The sequence below is a fragment of the Delphinus delphis genome, chromosome 4 (assembly GCF_949987515.2).
Source record: "Delphinus delphis chromosome 4, mDelDel1.2, whole genome shotgun sequence".
Taxonomy (NCBI): domain Eukaryota; kingdom Metazoa; phylum Chordata; class Mammalia; order Artiodactyla; family Delphinidae; genus Delphinus; species Delphinus delphis.
The window spans coordinates 7,236,011-7,241,375 of record NC_082686.1 but is presented as its reverse complement, the minus strand read 5'-3'; the positions used below and the strand labels follow the sequence as shown (position 1 = coordinate 7,241,375).

The 5,365-nt window shown below is 44.1% G+C and overlaps 1 non-coding gene across 1 annotated transcript; it reads right to left on the bottom strand.

The window, feature by feature from the left end:
• Positions 1–5,028: 5,028 nt before the first annotated feature.
• On the bottom strand, positions 5,029–5,159 carry LOC132425142 (small nucleolar RNA SNORA72). The gene has a single exon (XR_009519345.1). It is a non-coding gene; the product is annotated as a small nucleolar RNA SNORA72 (small nucleolar RNA).
• Between the last annotated feature and the right edge of the window lie 206 nt (positions 5,160–5,365).

Below are 5,365 nucleotides of genomic sequence, written 5' to 3'. Positions count from 1 at the left end.
TGATTGGATTTATGTTTTAGAAAGACCTCTTTAGTAGGTGAGAGGAGCCTGGATAAAAGAAAGGAAAAACTAGAATTCTAAAGACCTACTGAGAGATGGCTCTGGGGATTGTTTGGGAAATGGTACTAACTTGAGGGAAGGCAGTGAGGATGAGAGAGGAGGAGAGGGATGGGAGGGATGTTTATGAGAAAAGTGTGACCGGACTTAACCCCTGATTTGCATTGAGTTGGAAATTGTTGCACAAGAAAGGGAAGAGGCAAGACTGACTGTCAGGGATGGGTCTCGGTTAGACAGTAAGAATTCATAATGTAGAGGACAAAAAGCAAGACTGTGGATGGAAAGCAGGATAATAACTCAATGTTAGGTGCATTGAATTTGAGACGCTTGCAGGACATTTACATAAATACCCAGGAAGCAACTGAACACTGAAGTCATCAGGGTCTCTGGCCTAGACATGCAGTTCTGGAAGTTGCCACCATACAGGTAGAGTTAAAAGTATAAAGTAAATGTGATGGTCTAGGGAGACAGGGTGGAATGAAGAGAGGCTGCCATTTCTTTGTGGGTGGGCAGGAGGAGATCAGCTCACAAAGGAGTTGGGGAGGAAGTGGTCGAGGGGCACACTGGGAGAAAGTGCATCCAGAGACCAAGGGGAGAGGGGATTTAGGAAGCAGTCAGAAGCCAAAAATGCCCCAGAGAGGGTCAAGTGGATTTCAATTGTATTATATGTTGCTTTGGAAAAAGGATAAGTGAGTTATTTTGAGAGAGTTAGGCTAGGATGCTAATCTTTAGATCAGTTATTGTAAAGGGAACTGAAGTTCTGGGTCCCATCTCTGAGTGGCCCAACGTGCCTTCTCAACTTATGCTGCCAGGATATAATTGAGCACCTGATTGACATGTGTTCTTTCTCCCTCTAGCAAATTATTTCTCAACCTCAGCACCGTCGACATTTTAGACCTGATAAGTCTTTTCTGTGGAGGGTGTCCTATGCATTGCAGCAGGCCTAGCAGCATCCCTGGCCTTTACCCAGCCGGTGCCAGTTCCACCCTCCCTGTCTCCAAATTGTGACAACTGACAATTTCTCCAGGCAATGCTCAATGTCTCCTGGGGAGTAAAATGACCCCAGTGGAGAACAGCTTCTCTAGATGTGTAGCAAGACAGATCAAGCAGCACCTTCTGAAATGTTTGCCAGGATAGGAGCACAGACATAGAAAACGATTTTAGATGAAAACTCTCAGCCGTGGAGGTGTCTCAGAAAAGATGTGTGTGGTGATGGAAGCCAAATACCCAAGCAATATAGACCTTAACTGTCTGAGTAAAGCAGATATTTTCTTATTTTTTTTTTCTGAAGCAATGAAAAAATTGTCTCTAGAAGGACAAGACAGAACTGTAAAAGCCAATAATAAAGAAGACTTCACACAGTTACATCCACATGCCCTTGAATACTAAGCATGGGGACTCAAGAGCTCATGGCAATAACTGTTTGTTTGGGTCCATTGGTGATCAGGACCATCTATCGCTTTGGTAATACTCCTCCTGGATCTTCAGGAGTTTAAAATACCAGCTCAGAGTCATGTCATCTGTTCTCTACCTCACTTCTGCTTACCTCAAAGCAAAGAATTCTGGTGCTCTTAGTTCTTGAGGCAGATGAAATATTTTTTTTTCCTGTTCATTTGGTTTGGTTTTCTGCTTTCCAGGATCTGGGCAGTATTCTTGGTTATTAGCAGATTTATTTTCCCTTGCTTTCACTCATAAAACAACGGAATGCATAAACCCCCTAGTGAGGGTTTTCCTCACCTGCTGAGTGTGTGGTTGTGACTCACTGTGGTTTCTTTCGGAGAATAGCCCTAATGCATTGGTTCCTTCATTCAGTCAGTTGACAAACAATCATTGCTTGCCTGCTGGGTGTGAGACACTGCACCACTCACCACAGAGACTGGATGGCGCCGTAGACAGAATAGGGCCCCTTCATTTTGCTCAACTTGGGGAGTGAGACAATAAACACTTAATATTAATATATAAATGGAAAGATGAAATAAATACAAATTGTGATCGTGGTTATGTTAGGAAATAAATAAAGTAATGTGCCTGTAATTGGGATGGAGTGAGATCAGGGATTTAGCTTAGGTTGGTTGGGGAAGGCAGATCTGAGGAGACAATGTTTGGTCTGCTGCCTATAGGATGAGATGCAGCCAAGCGTTTCAGAAGCTGGAAAAAGGTAAAGAATCCTCTGAGAACAGGAAGGACCACAGTCTGGTGAGCAAGGGGCTGAGTGGTGGAAAAGAACGCTGGAGAGGGAGGCGGGGTCAGATCACAAAGACTTTTTTGCATTTGAATTTTGGTCTCAACAATAAAGGGAAGACAGTGAAGGGTTAAGCTGGAGATAGGAGAATATTTTGTGCCTAAGGTTTTAGAATATTATTTTGCCTGCTGTGTAGGAACCGCATTGGAATAGTAAGAGTGGAAGCAGAAAGAACAGGAGGAGGCCATTGGATCTGCCCAGTAACAGAGGATGGTGGAAGGATGCGGGTGGTGGGAGTGGAGAGAGAAGTGTGAACTGATCTGAGATGTGTTGGGTGCAGAACAGATGGGCTGTGGTAGGCAGAACAATGGCCTCCTGAAGATGTCTATGCCTAATTGCCAGAACCTGTGAATATGTTACCTTCTTTGGAAAAAGGGACTTTGCAGATGTGATTAAGAGTACAGACACTGAGATGGGGAGATCCTGGATCTTGCCAGGATATGAGTGCATCCATTCTAATGGACCCTTAAAAGTAGAGAATCTTTTGCAGCTGAATTAGAGAGATGCAATGGAAGAAGAGATTTGAAACATGAGAGGAACTTTACCCACAATTGCTGGCTTTGAAGAAGGAGGAAGGGGGCTGTGAGCCAAGATATGTAGGTGGTTTCTAGAAACTGGGAAAGACTCTTAGCTGGTAGCCAACAAGGAAAAGGGCTCTCAGTCCAACAACTACAAGGAAGACAATTTTGCTGACAACCTGAATTAGCAAGGAAATGGACTCTCTCCTAGAGCCTCCAAAAAGGACATGGCCCTGCTGACACCTTGATTTTGGCCCAGGGAGACTCATGTCAGACTTGTGGCCTTTAAAACTGTAAGATGATAAATGAGTATTGTTTAAGCCACAAGTTTGTGGTAATTTGTTAGAGAAGGAATAGGAAAGTAACACATAGAGCTTGGTGGCTGGTTGGATATGGAGGGTAGGAGGAATGAAGTGTGGCCACCTAAGTTTCCTGTTTGATCAATCAGTGGGCAAAGATGTCATATAATGAGGTGCAGAAAACTCAGGGAGAAACAGATAATGGAGGGTGGAAACCAGGCTGCTGTTTTGGTCATTGATGTTTTAGAAGTTTGGAATGTCTATAAGATATTTAAATTGAGGTACTAAACAGGAAATTGATTATATAAGCCCTGGGTTCAGAGGAGAAATTTGAACTAGTGATAAAATTTTGGACTAGAAAGAACGGGTGATATTTACAAATGTGAACTTAACCGATCAGACCTAAGAAGGGAGCGTAGATGGAGAAGCAGGGCTAAAGTCCTATTCAAAGACACTGCAGTATATGGTTGTTGTGTAGGGCAGGAGCCGGAGACAGCAAAAGTGATGAAGAAGGATCCCAGAGTGGTGGGGAAAAGAGCAGGAGAGCACAGCGTCAGAAATCGAGAGAGAGGTGTGTATCGAAAAGGAGGAAGGAACAGTGCCTAAGGCTGCAAAGAGGTCTGGTGGCTATGACACAGAAGTGCCACTGAATTTGGCAGTGGAGGTGGGGCACGGTCCTTGGCAAGAGGGTAGAGTGGTAAGAATGGGGGACAGATGGGACCAGGATGAAGAGATGGCAGGGGGCTAGGTGATTCAATTCAGACAGTGAGTCTTATAACTTGTTTCACAGGAAACAGGAGAAAAAGATGCAGAGGTTTTAGCTAGAGTTGAGTAAGAGGTAAAGAGGTGCCTTTGAAAGATGGATCAGGTTTGTGTACTGACATGAATAACGTGGTGGGGAGGGATAAAAGTATCTGAGCGGGAGAGAGAGAGAGAGAGAGGAGAGAGAGAAAACTAAGTGAGGAGTAGGATATCTGAGAAGGGAGTAGGAGATGGGACCCAGAGCGCAAGCAGAGGAATTTACCAGTTTTGTTCACTGTAGTAGGAAAGCAGGGAAGATGGATGCACATGATGGTAGGTCTATAGATTTGTTGGTGGGAGGAAGATGAAAAATAAGACTCCAGGCAGCATACTGAGCCTGGCCTTTATACATTAGTATTGCCTTAATAACAACTTGGGAGTCATAAGGAAGGAGGACGCTGAGTCACTCTGATCCCAGTGACATTTTTATGATTGTAGCAAATATGTTTCTGACATCTGTAAGAAGAAAGTCTAGAATGTGGAGCAAAATAATGCCTTTGGGAAAGAACATTAATGGACAACAATAACTACTAACCCTGCCTCTCTTACCTTCGCCAGTCCTTGTGTTTCTTTTAGTCATTTTATTATCAAGCATCTGAGAGGCTGACAAGCAAGCCTGTGTCAACAGACTGGGCTCTTTTTGTTGTTGTTGTTGTTGTTGTTTTTGTGGTACGCGGGCCTGTCACTGTTGTGGCCTCTCCCGTTGCAGAGCACAGGCTCTGGACGCACAGGCTCAGCGGCCATGGCTCACGGGCCCAGCCGCTCCGCGGCATGTGGGATCTTCCCGGACCGGGGCATGAACCCGGTCAGCAGGTGGACTCTCAACCACTACGCCACCAGGGAAGCCCTGGCCAGATTTTATTAAAGAAAATTTTTGCGTGATTTACTTTTCACCAGTGTGTTCTGGCATGCTTCTAATGATATCAGAATCGCCTAGAAAATAAGACACAATAATATTACAGTGTATTTAATGGCAACTGGTAATCATCAAATTAGCAATGGTTATCTTCAAAAGTCATTATACTAGCTGTGCTGTCATTTCTCAAGGTTGACCAGATACCTAGAGTCACAGACCTTTTCCACATAAGATGCATCATGTAAATCAGACTTGGTTTATCACCAGCATTTATAAAGCCACACTAGGAAAAGAACTAGGTCTGGGGGCACATGCATGGTCTTAATACAGTGAATGTTTAGCCTGCCCTGGTTATTACAAAATCAGAAGAACGAGAATATTCACAGCAAACCTTGCATTTTTTAATGCCTCATGCATACCAGGCAGCTTGCAACCGCACACACAATGATCCTGGATTTACAAAGCCCTGGAAGCCAGGACAGCTACAGTAGTGTGATGATTTAAGAAATTGCTGATCTCTAGGAGGAACTATTCAGCCCACTTGAATTATTGAGATCATGGCCTCACTTTCCATTTCATTCTGCAAGTGTGC